Genomic DNA, 19,965 nt, shown 5'->3' with positions numbered 1-19,965 from the left:
AAGCTTCTGTTAAATACACACAATCACTGATAAAGTTGTAGGTGTCTGTTATCTTTTCCCCAAAGGGCAGTATTATCACTCAGCATTCGTGTAACTAGTATTGACTCTTCTATGTGTCAGTTGGTTTGGTATATGTCAGGCAGATCCTGATTTATTGAATTAAACTGATGTTCATCTAGTGGTTGCCAGACCTGGCTGTGCATCAATATCACCTGGGAGCTTTTGGAAAAATCCACATCTTTTTGTAACCAAACCCAAGTTTGTATGCCTGATGCACAGCAAAGAGAATCAACTGATACATCACCTGTAGCAAGGAAAGAGTTTTAGAGGCAGCTAGACAAGGAAATGGGAAGGCAAGCTTCAAATCCATCTCCCCAAAGGAGAGGCAGGAAAATTTAAAGCCAAAGGAAAGAAGGGTAAAAAGATGCAGCTGTGCTCATTAGCTTGTAGCTTTAATCAGTCCCATTAATGCTTTGGTTTCACCCTGACCCTACGCCAGACCTACAGAATCAGTCACCAGAGGGAGAGCCTGGAGGCTGTATTATAAGCTACCTGGGTGCTGTTGAGGCAGCCGGCCCAATGCTGGTCTGGCAATCAGAGTTTGGGGGTACCACCATGAGACCACCATCAAGTATGGACCACACCAGTGCTTAGCTATTTAAAAAGGATTTCTAGGGATCCCTGGGTGGCGCAGCGGTTTGGCGCCTGCCTTTGGCCCGGGGCGCGATCCTGGAGACCCGGGATCGAATCCCACGTCGGGCTCCCGGTGCATGGAGCCTGCTTCTCCCTCTGCCTATGTCTCTGCTTCTCTCTCTCTCACTGTGTGCCTATCATAAATAAATAAAATTAAAAAAAAAATAAATAAAAAGGATTTCTAGGAGATGCCAGCTTCCAAGTTACATTATCTTATGTTATAACTGAAAAGTTTTGCATCTTGCCCCTTTTTATCCTTTCTTGAATAGGAGAACAGGTTGAGGGCAGGAGATCCTGGAACCACTTGGTTAAATCCCATGTGAGAATTACACTCTACTGGCCTGCAACTGGCTCCTCTAACTTTCTTTGATGACAGAGTGGTAAGCAGTTAAACATTATAGCTGAAACAGAATTTCCGTACAGCTTTTTCGTAACGGGATTTGTGGGTGGAGCTTAGGGCTGATAACAGTAAGGACACTTGGCAATCGCAGGCCTCTTATTTAAAGCACTCTAAGAGCTTTGTAGAAGGTGAGAAACTTGAAATGTGAATGTGATTTCTGACACATAAATAAACATGTGTTTTCTGATATGCTCACCTGGAGTCTGTGGGCTCAAAGTGGAGGGTCTGTGGTGTGTTTGTGTGTCATGCGGTTGAAGAAGGTCACTTGGTAGGATTCAGGTAGCAGTTGGGCTTTTCTGTAGGATGCAAGACAGCTTTGTCATTACCCTGGCAGCTGGGTGGGGGCAGTTGGAAGGATGGGCTCAGCTGGGCCTCCTCCTCTCCTGTGTCTTCTCAGGGCCTTTCCACAGTGTCTCTCCAGAGTCAGACACAGCAGCTTAGGGCAGACAGAAGTGTCAGTTCTCCTAATGGCCAGACCCACTCGGGCACAGTATCGCTTCCACCATGCTCTGTTGATCAAAGCAGCCAAACCTTCCCTGATTCCGAGGGAGGGGGGGAATAACTCTAATTTGCTTCCCTACGTTCCCTTTCATTGGTGAGATCATTAATTTTGGCTGGTGAGGGAGACTCAAAATTCAGGACCTCGATCCCTGATAATGTGCTGCATTTTCCAATATATTTTGTTTTGAAAATTAATAGAGATTATTGATAGCCAATAGGCATTTATTGAGCACCCACCAAAGAGAGCATTGTATTGTAATACAAATCACAGAACTCAATATTATAATAACTGTAGAAACCCCACTCTTGGTTTTGTACTGAATGTAAATAGGACATGTCTAGAAGATAAAATCAAGAGCAATATTATTCTAAGGTCTGAGACAGGAAGTTCTCTCAGAACTGAGGGCTCTTTGGTGCTATGACTCTGGTCCTTGACCCCCCACCCCCACCCTCCACTCCTCACTTCCTGACATAATACATGAGCATTGCACTTACCATCCTCCTCAAGACCTACATCCACCTGGCTCTGCTGCTCTGTTCTTCTTGTGTTTGATTTGTTTTTTCTTGCCCTGGACCACGAGAGCCCCGCCTGCCTGCTTTTGGCCAGCACAGGGGAGTCTGACTTGAGCCTATGTCTAGCTCTCAGATCTACCTCAAGGCTCTGCCATAATTTCCCACTGTTCTGTGCAGACCTAGCTGACTTTAGCATACCTTCCCAAAGCCTTGGCTTACAGAAAAAGACATAAGAGTCATCACACCAGTGATCTCTAGCCTTCTTCATCCCACTGAGGACTTTTGGTTTTACATTTCTATGGCTCTCCTGAAAGTGGTTCCTAAGCCCAGTGAAGCGGGATTAGGCCGTGCTATGGATGAGGCAAGAACTTTGAGAAGCAGTAGCAGGAGAAACAGAGCTGCCAGGGTTAGTGATGTGTTACAGAGAAGGTGAAACTTAGTCTATGAGCCACTATGGCAGATGCTATTTCAGCTTGCTAAATATTCCAGTTCCCTCCAAAGGGGGCTACATGTGGCCATTTCACTGATGCCAGACTTGGCTCCAAGACAACTTGGCAAAAGCAATGTGAGCGAGGTAGCCATATGGCCCCTACTGATCTCACCTTCTGGTATCTGTGGTCTTGTGGAATCCCCATCTTCACGGAGTCAGGGGTTGTGGTCAACAGAATATGGCAAAATTCATGAGTTCAAAGGTGAGGCTCTGAAAGGCATGGCAGCTTTTGCCTTTCTCTGTAGGATCACTTAGTCTGGGAAAGGTCATCCACTGTCCTGTGAGGACACAAAAGCAGCCCCAGGAAGAGATGCATGTGGAAACGACTCTATAGCCTTGAGAGTAACCACCTTGGAAGACAGTCTTCAGCTCTAGACAAGTCTTTGGATGATGAAACCTCAGCTTGGACTCTCATAAGAGACACCAAGAGAACCGCACTGTTTGAACTCCTGACCCACAGAAACTGAGATAATACATAGTTATTAATACATAGGCCACTATTTTTTTTGGAGTGATTCGTTATGCTGCCATAGGTAGTTAATACACATGAGTGATGTGGGTTGTTTCACACAGTACAGAGTCATTCAAAGCCAGCCTGCATTTGCCATGGTCTCTTTTCTCTCTATCATGATGCCAGCTATGCCCCACAAGAAGGTTGCTTCACCAGTTCAGGTCCTAGAGTGAAAGCAACATAGAGCTCAACACAGCTGATCCAAGATGGATGTGATGCTTGAACAAGAAGTAAATCTTCATGGTTGTCAGCCTTGAGATTTTAGAGTTGTTTATTATCACAGCACAATCCAGCCTGTCCTGGCTGATGCAGCTACAGATAGTCCATATTCCAAGTTAAATTCAAACTGCCTTCCACAGCTGTAGATTAGTGGAGGATTCCTGGGGATGGAAAAGAGATCTGATGTATATTTGGGATGGTAAATGCAGGGAAGAGAGCTGGAGCTCCTGCAGTCCTGCCCCAGGCTGTGCAAACACACAGTCGGAGGAACACTGAGCAGCAGTATCTTCAGCCAGCCCACATTCCTGCACGTGGCTGCTCACAGGATCAGATCAGAACAGGTGGTTTGGACCCAGAGACTCTGCCTTTAAACCAGGGACTGGTAGCTGGCTGCCAAAAGCCATCCTTCCTGGGCTGCGGAGGTGGGAAAATGAAGGGAGGGTCCTTTCCAAACTGCGAGTGGGCATTCCCAGTGAGTGCTAATGGCCATTCAACGCTACTGCGTCACCGTTTATGGATGAGTCTGCAAACATCCAAATTTTATTGGCTTTACTGCTGATTTTATCCTCTTAAGAAAGGAACGAATTGGAAGAAGCAGGGAGAAGCATTCAAACTCATCTGCAAGCTTGTGAGATTTTCCCCAGCTTAGAATTCATGCTCACACAATCTCCTGAGAGAGTAACCTCGAGCTTGGTATGTGTGGGTCTCCTAACTGAGAGATACCAGAAAGGGGGAAAGCCTCTAACGTATGAGCATACTTCAGTGTTCATCTCAAGCTAGTTTGTGAGGTGCACTGGGCATTGCCAGGTTCAGGCTCCCACTGTTCTGGAACCTTGAGAAAAGCCCAGGCAGTATTGCTCTGAGGGTCAGAGATGGCAGCAGGAAGCTGTTCACCCACTGATACAATGAGTCCAGCTCTTCTTCCAGTTCCTGGGCCTCCTCAAGCCAGGGACCAATCTCTCAAGTGAGGAGAGAGATCATGAGCTCCTGTGTCATGACTGCCTGGCTGTCTGGCTGTCTGTGGAGAGAAATAGGTTGGCTTCCCTGCTCTCCCTGCCACCCAGCCCTTGCCCCACAGCCATGCATTTTAACCACAGTCAGGCCTCTGGGAGATCACAATTAGCACCCACTCTTGCCCAAGGGCCAGTGTTAACCCGCAGGATCAGATGAGAACAGGTGGCCACCCTCCTTGCCACCTCACACACTTGCTTAGTCTCTTTCCGCCTCTTCCTCCTTCCTTCCTCTCCTTAAGCAGCAGAGGATTGGAAACAAACTAAAATGAGAATATTCAAGCTTGTCATCGTCATCTCTGGTCTGTTTCTTCCATCTCCTAAGCTAAATTCCAAAGGGGTAATTGCATTAATTATCCCCAGACCCAGTCTTCCCAAGGGGCCAGCACTCCCCTCCCTCTTTCTCCCTCTTTCCTGGGGCTGGAACCCAGTTTGCAAAAGCCTCTGCACCTTGATTTCCGATCTGGATCCTCTCTGGAACCTTGTCCCTTTTTGGAGACCAGTCATCCTAGTCTATGTTGAAGCTCAAAAGACTTTCAGAATATAATCCTTCCTGTCACATCCTCCACCTCACAGCCCCAATTAAAGGCATAGAAAGCTAGCTGCTGCTGCTACAGCTCCAGGAAGGAAGGGAGGAGGGGGAGATGAGGAGGGGGAATTAAGGAGAGGCTGGTGAGAGGCCCTGATGAGAATGGGGCCAGGCTGGGGCTAAGATGGGATGGAATGTGCAAAGGGATTCTTGGAAGCTGGGGCTGGACATGAAATGTGCACAACCATGCTGAATTGCAGCCCTGGAGATGAAAAACTAACTAATAATAAGATTCATCCATTTTCCCTACAAATTTGGCATTCTCTCTAGAGTAGCTATGATTCTCTGTTGTGTGGACAGGGCACGGGTGATTTTCCTAGGACTGTTCACTGCATCTTCTTACCTACCTCTAGCACCTAAATACACATTGAGGTATTTGAAATAGATATCACCTGCCCTTCTGCCTCATAAAAAAAAAAACCCAAACAATTTGAGCCTCCACTTTGTATTTTATCCCATGTACCCCTGGGTGCCCCACATACACAACCCCTTTTTGAGGAGATATATGTTTTTGCTGTGGGGCTTATGGTCAGGAATAAGAAATTTACTTGGTATGTATGTTTAGATATGTGCATTGTTATTTAAATACAGATATATTATAGGTGATAAATAATAAATAGACTGGCGCTAACTTCCCAAAGCTAGCATAGTCCCCCAAGACTGCTCCCACTTCATGTACCAGCCACAAGTTCAGGGGGTCCCCTGACCACCTGCCCTCTGGCTGGTTGTCTATAAATTTAGGAGTTCTCATGACCACTGTAGTTTGATAGTTTGCTAGAACAACTGACAGAGCTCAGGAAAGAGCTAGACTATGAGTACACTTTTATTATTAAAAAATACATACAGATCAGGAACAGCCAAATGAAGAGACACATATGAGGTCTGGGAGGGTCCTGGGCAGTCTTCTCATGGAGTGAGGGTGCATCATGTCCAGCACATCAAAGTGTTCACCAGTCAGAAAGTTCCACTGAGCTTTGGCATCCAGAGTTTTATTACATAGGCATAATTGATTAAATCATTGGCCCCATGGTTAAACTCAATCACTAGTCTTCCTTCTTTCCCTGGAGCCAGAGCTAGCTCAGAGCCAACTAAAGACCCTCTAATCATATGGTCAGTCTTCCTGGTGACCAGCTCCCATTCTGAAGCTATTTAGGGTCCCACAAATGAGTCACCTCGTTAACTTCATGATAGCATAGTGATAGACAGGACTCATGAATAACAGAGGTACTTCTATCATTCAGGAAATCCTGAGGATGTTAGAAGCTCCATGCTAGGAGCCTGGGGGAAAAATCACACAAATTCTTTATACCTTGACAAATTCATTAGACCAACTAAGATGCTCTGAGTAGAAAGCTTTATCAAATGATGGAGAGTTACTGCAAGTGTAGATTTTTGGCCTACACTGACCAGAAACTAAGTTGAAGATTTCCCCTGGTCCCTGTACACAGGGGAGCAGGGGAGCTTGGCATGGATTAGAGATAGCGTGAGTCACCTCTGTTTATTTTCTCCCTTTTCCGCAGCCTTGCATCTCCCTCCACTTCTGCCTGCTGTTCCTTTTCATCAGTTCCTTCAGCCTTTCCTGCCTGAATTGCTTCTAGTTACGGCACAAAGCCCCAAACTCCACTGGCAGCAGCATCACATCAGAGAGCCCTTCTTTCTAACCACATTCCTCCCCAAGGCTGAGAGTCAGATGTCAACCCCCAGAGCCCCACCCCTGTGTCTCACACCAGCAGCCAGAGGTGAAATCATGTGGCAGCCACTTTAGCTCGGATTTTACATTCTTTAAAGTGGTCACAACTCAGAAACAAAAGTCTGGAGCTTTTTTACAGAGACTTTAGAAAGAAGAGAAAAAATAGCATCCCCTAGGATCTCTGTGATGTGAGCTCTGTCTCTCATCATGCTCTTCCCTTTGTGACTGGGTTCTCCCCATCCTCTTCCGGGAGGTGGTAAGGAATCATCATTGTCCTTGCCTTGTAGACACAACGTTTGTCCCAAAGGATGGCCATGAAAGACAGGACTCCTTTAATGGCGCATGCACATCATCCATAAATTTTCTCTATCTTCGACTCTCTCTGTTGGGGGTTGGGGTGCTGTTAGGAAAAAATTATGAAAAGGAGGGTAAGTTTCAAACTATAAGCAAATAAAACAATTTCTCTCCAGGAGATAAAGATTTTACATCAAAATTCCCTTTCTCCTTAGAGACATTGTGAGATTGGATGGGGAAGGAGGACGGCTTTATTTTATTTTCTTAAGGAGTCCCTTAGACTTATTGATTCATTCAACAAATACTTATTGAACATCAACTATGTACAAGACACTATTCTAGATGCTTGGGATAAAGCAAGAAATGAAATTGAAAACTTCCCAGTGTGGACAGTCTCTTCAATAAATGATGCTGGGGAAAGTGGACAGCCACATGCAAAAGAATGAAACTGGACCACTTTCTTACACTGTACACAAAAATTAACTCAAAATGGATTAAAGACTTGAATGCAACACCCAAAACCATAAAACTCCTAGATGAAAACAGGCAGTAAGCTCCTTAACATCAATTTTCAAGTTTTGAATAAAGGCAAATAAAATAAAAGGCAATAAAATAAAGGCACCAAAAGTAAAGGCAATAAAGGCAAAAATAAACAAGTGGGGCTACATCAAACTAAAAAGCTTCTGCACAATAAAGAAGACCGTCAACAAAACTATAAGGCAAAATACTGAGAAGATATTTACAAATCAGATATCCCCCAAAATATAAAAAAACCATACAATTCAATAGCAAAAAACCAAACAATCTGATTTAAAATTGGGCAGAAGATCTGAATTGGCATTTTTCCAAAGAAGACCTACAGATAGCCCAATGAGTACATGAAAAGGTGCTCAACACCACTCATCATCAGAGAAAGGCAAATCAAAACCACAGTGAGTTATCACTTCACATCTATTAGAAAGGCTAGTATAGAAAAGAAGAAATAGCAAGTGTTAGCAAAGATGTGCAGAAAAGGGAACTCTTGTGCACTATTGGTGGAAATGCAAACTGGTGCAGCCACTGTGGAAGACAGTACAGAGTTTCCTCAAAAAGTTAAAAATAGGGGCACCTTGGTGGCTTAATGGTTGAGTGTCTGCCTTTGGCTCAGGGTGTAATCTCAGGGTCCTGGGGTTGAACCCCTAGTTGGGTTCCCCGCTCAGTGAGGAGCCTGCTTTTCCCTCTGCCTCTGCCCCTCCCCTTGCTTATGCTGTCTCTCTCTCAAATAAATAAATGAAGTCTTAAAAAGAAACTTAAAAATAGAACTACCATATGCTACCATATGATCCAGAATTTCCCCTTTTGGGTTTTTATCTTTTTTTTTTTTTGGTGCCAAAACCTTGAGTATTTATCTGAAGAAAAGAACACTAGCTTGAGAAGATTATCTGCACCCCCATGTTTATTGCAGCATTATTTACAATAGCCAAGATGTGGAAACAAAGTATCAATTGATGGATGAATAGATAAAGAAATTGTGATAAATATATATAACATAAATATTTTGTGTATATTATATATTATTTTATTTATAATGGAATATTATTCAGCTATAGAAAGAATGAAATCCTGCTCTATGTGACAACATGGCTCAACCTTGAGAGTACTACACTAAGTGAAATAAGTCAAACAAAAAAAGACAAATACTTATGATCTCACTTATATGTGGAATCTAAAAACAAACAAAAAACCTCAGATACAGAGAACAGATTGATGGTTGCCAGAGAGTGGGGTGGGGATAGGGGAGTGAAATGGATGAAAGGGGGAATCTCTGGGTGGCTCAGCGGTTTAGCGCCGCCTTCGGCCCAGGGCATGGTCCTGGAGACCCAGGATCGAGTCCCACGTCAGGCTCCCTGCATGGAGCCTGCTTCTCCCTCTGCCTCTGTCTCTGCCCCTCTGTGTCTTTCATGAATAAATAAATAAAATCTTAAAAAAAAAAAAAGAAATGGATGAAAGAGTCAAAAGGCACAAATTTCCAGTTATAAAATAAATAAGTTATAGGAATGTAATGTATGTGGTGACTATAGTTAATAATACTATATTGCATATTTGAAAGTTGCTAATGGAGCACTGGGTGGCTCAGTCCATTAAGCGTTGGCCTTCAGCTCAGGTCATGATCTCAGGGTCCTGGGATTGAGCCCTGAGTTGGGCTCCCTGCTCAGTGGGGAGTCTGCTTCTCCTTCTCCCTCTGTTCCTCCCCCTACTCATGCTCTCTCTCTCATACATGCTCTTTCTCCTTCAGATAAATAAATAGAATCTTTTTTTAAAAAAAGTTGCCAATACAGTAGATCTTAAAATTTTCATCACAGGAAAAAAAAATATTTGTGACCTTATATGGTGATAGACTAACTACTGTAATTGTGGGGATCATTTTGCAATGTATACAAATAAATCATTATGTTGTACACCTGAATGTACAATGTTATATGCCAATATACCTTAGTTTTAAAAAAAGAGAGAAAAAAAGAAAGAAAATGGTAGACTGTATACTTCAATAATTCCCAAGACATACAAATGTCCTAGACAGTGCTGAGTTAATCACTGACAAATAAAAAAACAAACAAACATAGCACAAAGTGTTTCAGATGTTTATATTAGTTATGTGAAATATTCCTATTAAAATGTTGCTATAGGATATTGCTCTTATTTCTGCAGACTAGTTTTGGAACGCTTAGGACTCCTTGTTTTCTTAAAGTTAGATAAAAAATTTATAGTAATTTAAAAAAAGAGGGAGAAACTCTGTGTTGATGAAGTTTACATTTCTTTGAAGGAAGAAAAACAAACCAAAAAACATCATAAGGCAGGTGATGATAATTGCTTTGAAGAAAAAAGAACCAGTTAAGCAATTAGAGTGATGACAGGGAGGGGACGATAGGGAGATCAAGACAGCCTCATCATGAGATGACTTTTTTTTTTTTAAGATCTTTATTTATTTATTTGAGAGAAAGTGAGAGACAGAAATAGCAAGAGAGAGAGAGAGAGAGAGAGAGAGAGAGCAGGAGCAGTGGGGAAAGGGAGAAGTAGACTCCCTGCTAAGTTGGGAGCCCGACGCAGGGCTGGATCCCAGGACCCCCGGATCATGACCTGAGCTGAAGGCAGACACTTAAGCGACTGAGCCACCTAGGTGCCCCTCACTTCATTTGAAGTGTGTTGAGAAAGTGACAACATTGAGGAGAGGGAGCTCCTGGTGGAGGCAACAATTGCAAAGGCCCTGGGGTAAGCCCTCACGACAATGCTAGAAAGTCAGTACTATTGTTGTCTACCCTTTCTTTTAACTCTGCTTCTCCAGTTTCCTCACCCTCTACCTCCTCCCCTTTCCCCAACCTCTCCCTTCCACTTTTCCTCTTCCATTTCCTTCCCTGATTTTCTCCTTCACTTAACATCAGCCTTACCTAGCACTAGCCTGATCTTTTTTTTTTTTTTTTTTTTTTTTAGCACTAGCCTGATCTTGTCCAGGAAATGCTAAAATTTTTAAAAGGTGGGGGAGAAGAATAGAAAGAAAATCTGCCTCATTGAGTGACACTCAGGGCACATGTAGCCACCATGTGACCCCAACATGGTGCTGAAAAAGCCCTTCCCTGTCTCTGGGGCTGCCTGTGGAGCAAACTTCAGCTCTCCAAGCATGCGGCTACCTTCTGCCAACTGTCAACAGCATCTATTGCCATCTCTGAGGAGTATGGGAAGCAGAACAGGGGATGAGAGGAAAGGACTGCAGAGAGCACATTTCTGTATCCGTCAGCAGCCAAACTGAAGACTCACCAGGATCTGCCGTGACAGATTTCCTGGTTCATGAACTGAAATCAGAATGCTTAACTGCTCAGCTACTTCTGTAATAGAGGAAACGTAAGTTGTCTAGCTGGCGTACGGTTTCAGAAAATGCATTACATTCTCTAAAAGAAAGAAAAGTATCTCTCTTAACAACGGCGTCATTTCCACATCCTCTTCTCTTTAAATTTGTGCCAGAAGATATGCCACGATTAGTTCTCTTTAAGAGAAACTTCCAGTCGTATGTGCAAGATCAATGTTGCTTGAATCCGTCCATTGGAGTGTCTCCCAAGACAGGAGGGAAATGCCTGGTGGAGGCGGTCCCCACCTCAGACGGTACTGAGATGAAGGATGACCAAAAAACACCCTCTCTTCATCCTATTCTGGCCCCTCCTGATCTCATCTTCACTCCACCAAACCTACCCCATCCTGTGTTACTCCCGCCGAGAATCCCGCCAGCACCCTGTCTACACTGTGTCTCTGCTGAAGCCCTCTTCACATTTTAGGGTGACAATATCTTTCCCTGTGTCCTCCCTGCTAGCCTGCAGGCCCCCATATATCAGTCTTCTGGTCACTCTCATCCCTGGGGGGTCCAGTCCCCATGCAGGCCCAGAAATGGTACCTGACCAGCTGAGGGGCTGACAGGCCTTACCTCTGAGGGGGATTTGAAGTCCTGCCTGGGTTTTACCGCTGAGGTTCTTGCGTCACTGCCATGGTTTTCCCTGGGGCACTTGACCTTGAAGAAGACTGTGCTTGGTGCTAGTGTCTAGTCAGCACATGCTTCCATCGTGATCACCTCCTCGGCTTTGTGTCTTGTCTGATTTACACGAAGACATCACTGGTTTGCATTTGTAGAGCACTTGATGCAGAGCCCAGCTCTGAGTTTACGGCTGGTGGCAAGGGGTTAACTCCCAGGATGTGTGGAATCATCGGCCAGAGTTGGAATGGTGCCCTGGAAGTCCTAGACTATTCATATGTTGTAGGGAAAAAAACATAAGGAACGTAGGAAGAAGAGGAAAGAATGGAGACAATTTAAAAAGGAAAGAGCTGGAGAATGACTTCATTTCTTCTTTCAAGCATTCGTGGAGTAGTTGAACAGAACACTGAACAGATATGTGAAGTGTTCATGGAGCCCCGGTTATCCCAGGCGCCGTCCTGGGTGTAGGAATGTAGGAGTGAACATGGCGGACGAGGTCATGGGCCTCAGATTCTGTGCCCAGCACCCCTCGGGAGCCTGGGGAATATGCCGGGCCCAGGTCACATAGCTGGAATACCTAGCAGCTTCCCCCCGTTACCATGGAGACCCCACGGAGAAGAGGAGGGAGGTCCTCTCTGGTATCATCCAGCAGCTTCCAGCCTTCTCTCATCTTGGCCTAAGCAGTGGCCCTTCTGCCGGCTGCTGATACCACCCACGCTGGGCCTCTGGCAGAGGGGGAAGGAGCAGGTGACCCCTGGGGGCTTCAGGCTGAAGGTGATGTATGCCACGGAGGAGGGGATGTTGGCTCTGCCTCACGGCTGGCCCAGCAGAACTGCCACGAAGAAAATTATGAGGTAAATTAAACTTTAATTTGATTTTTATTTGGTTTCAGCAACCAATAAAGGGACAGCCATTTCCAAGTCCTGTCAGCGGTTGGAGGAATGTTTTGAGAACATCTGTTTTATTAACAGCAGCAACAATAAAAGCCAATCCCATATTTGTAGAGGAGCTGCCTCCCAAGGCCCTCTGAGCACTTTCACTGATCTTATCTGCTGCCTTTCCCCAGCGGTCCCAGAGAAATTGTATTTACTTGTAATTAAGCTTAACTCCAGAGCTCTCCTGTAACCCTCCCCACTGCTGCCTCCTCAAGCCCTGGCACCAGGAAAAGACCAGTATGGGGGGGCAGGGAGCAGGGAGTGAGGGCACCAGGTGCCAGCCTTCATCTCTTCACCATCCCTCATTCAGCACTTGCTGGGATCTCAGCACCCAGCTGCCACAGCACTGCGTGTTGTTTTCAGGGCTGGGGAAAGCATCACGTGATGTGTGGTCACAGGGGGAAAGTGGGAAAGCATTTCTGGTTTGAAAAAAATTCCATTTTTCTCAAAGAATAGAAGAATACAGAAATTTTCTCCCCCCCCCCAGCCTTTTGTCTCTTTCTCCCCCTTCATCTTGTTGAAATTCCTAAATTGTCTAAAAATTAGACATCATTTATTCGAATTACTTGATAGAAAGTAAATATTACAACAATCTCCAAACTGACCATAGTGAAGGCTCTGGAAGTGATATGCTTTTCCTTGTAGAGGCCAATGGGATACACAAAATACTAGATATCAACGCAGTGGAGCATAGCTTGACTGGTAAAAGAAATAAAATACATGTCCCATTGTGCATGACCCTTGAAAACACTATGCTAAGTGAAAGAAGCCAGTCACAAATGATAACATATTAACTGTCCAAGATAGGACATGGAAAGTGTTTGGTGATGGGACAAATCTTTGAAACACGGTGCTGGGTGAGCAAAGTGCATGGTGTGTCTTCCTAGGCCTGTGGCAAAAACAGGTCCTTGGGATTGGGCTGGAATGATGGTCAGGGATGAGGGGAAGGGTCTTAAATGGATTGATGATGGTAATAATGTACCATAACTGAAGGGTTTGATTACCTTCAAAGATTGTTAAAATTTGGCAGAAAAGATTCTTGGAAAAGAAGCTGAAGAGATAAACTAAGGAACAATAGAAGACAAAATGTAACCAAAAATAATGTGTTGCTCAAGTTATAAGTCAATTGGGAAATTCGGTCACTTTTTAAAAAAAATTAAAATTATTCTTTCTATTAAAGAGTATTATATAAGTTAAAAGTATGAATACATATGAATACTTTTCTATTGTTTTTTCTTAGTCTTTTTTGGGTCGATTTTAAAGTTATTCTCACACTGTACCCCGTATTATAACACACATTTTTCAGTTCAAGTTATAAGAAGGATTTATTCATGTTATTACAGGTTCTTGCTAAACATCACATTAATCAGACAACTTTTTGATTATGTGTATTGTTAGAAGGGAACAGATTCAAAATGACTGGTAAAAGAAAATATCATCTACACCAAGAGCTAGGCAAACTTTTTTTTTTTAAAGTATTTTTTTTTATTTATTTATGATAGTCACAGAGAGAGAGAGAAGCAGAGACACAGGCAGAGGGAGAAGCAGGCTCCATGCACCGGGAGCCCGATGTGGGATTCGATCCCGGGTCTCCAGGATCCCGCCCTGGGCCAAAGGCAGGCGCCAAACCGCTGCACCACCCAGGGATCCCGAGCTAGGCAAACTTTGATTAATCTGAATACTTAGAGAATTAATTCCCATTTAAGGTCTCTACCTTAAGAATTATGCAGTGTTCTAACCAGGGAAACAGGAAATACAATTAAAAAGCTAAATAGCACAAAGGTATCAATGTTAGCTTTTCCTCAGCAGTCTCCTAGCAATGATTTTTTAAAAACTGTTCTCAGGATGAGGGCAGATACAAAATGGAATGAAGAAGTCGGTTGGATTGTTGAATGAGGTTGTTTCAAAGTCACAGCTGAAACAATAGTCTTGAAAGGCAAGGTACCAGAGAGTAGAAAGGTTTTTTAAATTTCAGAGGCTGGCTTTGAACATCAAAAGCCGAACTGGAAGGAAGCTGGGCATAACATTTATCCACAAAACACAGAACAGGTAGGAATGTATGACAGAGTCGGCTGCCTCCTGAGAACTGTTTATTACTGAGATAAAGAGCTCATAACAGAATGTAAATCAACTTTATCACTGTGAACACTACTTAGTTCAGTTGGCACTATTATTTTTTTTTTAGTAGCCAGACTTCCTCAATGAAGGGAACAGTGTGTTGATTCACATGCCAGCATAGCGTCCTTCTTGTGTTGCAAACCAGCACGGTGAGTAGCAGGATGGAAGAGACAACTTTTCGTCCCAGAACAGGAGGTGAGAGACAGAGATGCCACTGTGGTACTTCCCTATGAGAATGTTTGGAATCCTGACCACCAGCCTGGACCCCTCTCCTTGGGCTTAATCCCAGCAACTGGGTAGGACCAAATGGACAGACACCTCTGATAGATTCAGGGAGGTGGGGCCCAAGATGAGCAGACACTTGTGTCTTGCTACCCAAGGACTAGCCTCGGGAGGTGGTAGGGAAAGACATCTCCTGCCATCACCTGCGATGTGGCCTGGTGCTGGAACGGTGGTCACTGGCTGAATGAAGTACCTGAGGACTAATTCATAGCATCTTAAAGACCTTGCGGTCCATAGGGGAAGGAGAAATGCTGTGAGTAGGCTAACAGATACCAGAGGCCTTGGGTTGGGATGAGGAGGCACCAGAGTGGTGCATCTGGTGTTCGCAGGCCTTGGCAGTGCTGGCCATCCACTACAGAGGTTGAAAGGGAAGGCACATGGCCATGATGGCCTGCAGAATGGAAGCTGTGGAGCAAACGGGTCCCCCTGTGCCTCTCTTCTCACTTCCTCCATTGCCTAGAACTTAGATGTACTATCCTGTTCCCCACTGGACAAGGCAGAGAGCAGAACCTTGAGTTTACCAAGTATTCCTCCCTCAAAAAATGGCTGACCATTACATTGAAAGTGAGTAGATCTCCCTCTGCCTGTGTCTCTGCCTCTCTCTCTCTCTGTGTCTCTCATGAATAAATAAATAAAATCTTAAAAAAAAAAAAAAAAAAGGCCAGCCCAGGTGGCTCAGCAATTTAGCACCACCTTCAGCCCAGGGTGTGATTCTGGAGACCCGGGATCGAGTCCCACACCAGGCTCCCTGCATGGAACCTGCCTCTCCCTCTGCCTGTGTCTCTGCCTCTCTCTGTTTGTGTCTCTCATGAATAAATAAATAAAATCTTAAAAAAAAAAAAAGTGAGTAGAGTGGGTAAGACTAGATTTTCTACGTTGGTAAAAGTGAGGGCTTGATCATAGAGTTCAGTTAAGAGAAAATAAAGGTACATTTTGTACTTTCTAGGTTGTTTCAGTTAGGGTAGGCTAGACTATGCTGCAATATCAATCCCCAAATTTCAGCACACAACATATCTACCTTGAGTCTGCTGGGGGTTGGCTCAATGTTGTTCTCGCTTTAGGACCTATTGATGGAGCTGGAACTGGGCCATTCACAGAGGGAAGGGAGCTCTGAGAGGTCCCGGTCTGGTGTTGACACACACCACGATTAGTACTTCCGTTCACAACTCATTGGCCGGAATGGGTCACAGGGCCTTATGCAACCAGCTGACGTCAGGAAGTCTGTGCCCAAAAAGTTGGAGATCTGAAAATATTTGGTGAACAGCACTAATAACTATCCCTATCGATGTAAAATTCTTACCCACTACATGACTGAGGGTTCAAATACAAAAACTAAACCAAACCAAAACAAAAAAACCACCACAACAAAAACAAGATAAACACAGCATAGCTCTTTAGAAAATGGAACCTGGGTTTGAATTTTGACTCTGTCACTTGCGAGTAGTAGTAGCATCTTGTCTAGGTTACTTAAACCTCTATGACCCTTAGGGTTTCCCACAGGTGGGTACAAATAGATTATAAAATAACTTCCTGGTGCACAGAAGTGACACAATAAATAGCTATTATTTTTATCTTTTTTGTTATCATTTTGCTTCTCTCTTTTCTTTGTAGTTTACAATCCTAATTAAGTAAGAGTTCTAGTTAGTTCGATTTCAGCAAATTGTTTGTTTTGTTTGTTTTTAGGTTCACTTTCTTTTAAAAATATAGTCAGATACGTATATTTACAGTGGTAGCCTTTGGGGTCACTCTGAATGGTAAATGATAAATCCCCACCCTGGAACGGCTGTATGCTGTTGGGTAGAACCAGTGGTCAGGGACTCAGGAGTGGTCTGCCTTCAGTTTTGTGTGCTTTATGGTTGGTTATAATAGGGAATGATTGCCTGCCCTTGCCAGTGCTGACAAATGTGAGAGTAAGTAGAAACCAGGAGAGAGAAGCAGCGGAAACAGAGCCACATGCTGGCACACACCCATCACCACTACGCTCACCTCAAACCGATAATGACACTATTCACAGTTAACCCTGGGAGGATTTCCATGAACAAATGGTCCTGCCACTTCTTTAGAAGGAACCCAGAAATATATATGCATGCCATATATATTTTTTAAGATTTTATTTATTTATTCATGAGAGACACAGACAGAGAGGCAGAGACACAGGCAGAGGGAGAAGCAGGCTTCCTGCGGGGAGTCTGATGCGGGGCTTGATCCCAGGACCCTGGGGTCATGACCTAAGCCAAAGGCAGATGCTTAACCACTGAGTCATCCAGGTGTCCCCTGCATGCCATATTTTGGTTTTGAGTATGAAAAGGTCCCCAACAGGAATATGGATATAGCAGTGCTGTCCATCTCTGCCTCCTACCTACGTGTGCTGGAGTGTTAGCCAGGCTATGGAACTGGGAGAAAGGAAATGCTCATCCTGTGGCGGCTGGCTTTCAGCTTCTCTGACTGCTTTCCTCTCCAACTCCAACTGCGGACCACCACTGAGGTGGAGGAAACACAGGCCCAAACTCACACATCACATACACCCTCCCTCCTTTTGCCCTTCTCTTCTCAAGGAAGAGGTTCAGGCTTGAGTAGCAATAAAAGGAACTCTTCTGGAAGGCACATTTCTCCCAGAGTCTGTGTGTGTATATGTGTGTGTGTAAAACAAGCCCTGTGTCTTCTTTTTAATCACTGAGGAACCAAGTATGATAGCTGAAAGCAAAATGCTAGACACTGAGCAAGAATAACCGCAAAGGTGAATAGGTTTGGCTTGAGGCAGAAGGATGTTTTTTGTAGAGAGCGTTGCCAGTATTTCAGGATATCCACCGCTAACCCTGATTATGTTGTAAAGTAACCTCAGCCTGAGAGGGGGGACACTGCCTTCCTGTTAGTTGGGTCACCAGGTCACCCATTCCCTGCCCCCCTCCGAAACAACGCCAAGAATAAAACAAAACAGAGGTCCAGGAACAATTTCTTCTATAGAATAATCCTCAGTACGCATTCTGCAGAGAGAATAAAAAATGTCCTTCAAGGAAGGACAGCCTCAGAAATTGCATTCTCTTTCAAAATTAATTTTAAAACCCCGTGGCAGAGGTGGGGAGAAAATCCTTTAGCATACCTTATAAAACACAGGATAAGGTCAACCATAAATAGCAGAGTCCCTCTTCTCACTTGGTTTGAAAGAAGAGCGAGACTGAGAGAAAGACACATGGAATAAAAGATTTCACAAGAAAGGGAATGCTGAAGTCAATTAGAGGTACCTGCGGAACAAGAATGTAGACCTCCCGGAGGACACAGATGTCCTCCATGAATCCCGTCTGGAAATGACGTGGGAAAGGTGGGATTCCAGGCTGCTCGGAGATTCTCCGCTTTCTTGGAGCAGCAGAGCAGAACCAGGGAAAATGCTTCAAGTTTATGGGGGTGAAGCCTGGAGAGAGCAACTATTAATCAAGAAAGCAGTACCAGGGTTGACCAGCAGTCTTGGAAATCACCCAGACCAAGAGCAAAATGTGTGTACATGTGTGTGCATGTGTGTGTGCACATGATCATTCAGATACATGACAAGGGAGGGGAGGGGTTGGAAAGGGAACCTGGGCAGGGCCAGGCAGGCCCAAACCCCACTGAGGTCCCATTCCAAAGGTGCAGGGAAAAGAAGGTGGATCGTTACCTGGCCTGCCCACTCAGGGTGATGGAATATCGGATGCAGCTCTTAGTGGGATCCAGTTAGACTGGGTATCTCTCAACACCACCTAAAGGGTTTTGTCCACTTGTGACTTTATGGAGGCAGCAAAATGATTCATCGAGAGTGGCCGTACCCACATTCTTGGGACTTCTGGTGCAGTGCGCACATCTCACTAAGCATTAAACTAAACAAATGAGTGTGTGCTGTTTTTACAATGATGGTTTAAAACGCTATCTTTTTTTTTTTTATTGTTATAAAAGTAACCTATGTTCTTCAGTGTGGTTTTGATGGTAATGCTCCCATCTCTCTCCAGATTGCTAGGACAGATCAGAGGCAGCCAAGGGGTAAAACCAACCTTTTACCCTGATGCTGACGGAACGTGTCTTCTTTGGTTGGGCGTTTCTGCATCACTTCCTGATTCTCTGATGCACAGAGCCTGTTTACCTTCCAGTTCTGCATAGCGATGGTCAACCGCTCCTCTAGCTGGGCCTAGGATGAGGCTTAGTTGAGTCCTACGGATGTTTGTGGCAACTCTTTGGAGACATGTGGCAGTGCTGCAAGGTCCTGAGCCCACTGCGATGAAAAGGAGAAGAGGGAGCTACTCCTCACTCTCCCTGTAGTGCCAGGAGGAGGACAAGTGTCAGGAGGAGGACAGCAGCAAGGAAAGCCCAGTCTTGACACCTGGAAGACCTGGAGGAGCTTCTGCAGATCCAGATCCAGCTGGAGAAACAGGGGGACGAGGCCCCAGAGCAGATGGCTGCCCTTTGGTGCCCACCTGGCTGTGAACGTCATGAAGAGCTCTCTAGGCAGTGGGCCCAGATGACGGGAGCCAAGCAGGGCAGGGCAGTGGCAGGGGAAGCTGAGGGGTCTCTTCCCCGGCACACAAGAGCTCTGTGGGAACCCCAAATAACTGGTGTGTGCAAGGCCCACAGTAGCACACTGAAGAGAAATACTGTTTATTTCTGCTAATGTGACCCTATCTTAGCCTCCTGGCCAATGTGGCTTTGGATGCATATGATTACATCAGGGCTTTTATGTAAAATATATAATAAAAATATTTTATTCTCTCTGCAATTACTTTAGGTCCACTTTTTAAATGTAGAGTCCTCCTCAGCCATGTTTTCCCCGAATATAGAAATTATTTATTTCTATATAATTATTTTACAATAAGGCTGCAGAGCTACCTGGATGAATCGAGAACAGACCTGGGTCCAGCCATTATTCACAGACACTGTGAAAAATTCATCTTACCAAGGTCCTGGGGGTGATCAGACTCAGTGGCTTTGACCCACACTTTACAAAACTCATAAAATACAGAAGGCAAAACAGAGATGCCCTTTTATTAATGCACATTTAGATTTATGTCCACCAAGGTGACTAGGTACCTCCGACCCTTGACCTATAAATTCTCTCTCTAGGGGAAATCTACTGGGGAAGATCATTTATAATCATGAAGCATTCCAGGTGAGTGCGGAGTCAGAGAGGGATTGGCGAGGAGAGTCACCTGTTCTTGGCAGCGGCTGAGCTAGCCTGAGGCCGCTGTCTCCAAGGAGCATCCACG

General features: G+C 44.6%; 1 long non-coding RNA gene across 2 annotated transcripts in view; it reads left to right on the top strand.

Annotated features, from left to right (window-relative positions):
• Window positions 1–19,408, top strand: part of LOC121489165 — a 73,086-nt gene extending 53,678 nt beyond the window's left edge. Inside the window, exons 3-4 of one of the 2 annotated variants that reach the window (XR_005987288.1) lie at window positions 10,379–12,259; window positions 18,718–19,408. This is a non-coding gene — a long non-coding RNA (uncharacterized LOC121489165). Of the gene's footprint in view, window positions 1–10,378; window positions 12,260–14,525; window positions 14,734–18,717 lie in introns of those variants that run through there. The other variant, XR_005987289.1, reaches the window with a different exon arrangement.
• Window positions 19,409–19,965: the final 557 nt, after the last annotated feature.

This window comes from Vulpes lagopus, chromosome 1 (genome assembly GCF_018345385.1).
Source record: "Vulpes lagopus strain Blue_001 chromosome 1, ASM1834538v1, whole genome shotgun sequence".
NCBI lineage: Eukaryota > Metazoa > Chordata > Mammalia > Carnivora > Canidae > Vulpes > Vulpes lagopus.
The sequence above is the reverse complement of the archived record's forward strand: the minus strand, read 5'-3'. Positions and strand labels throughout refer to the sequence as shown.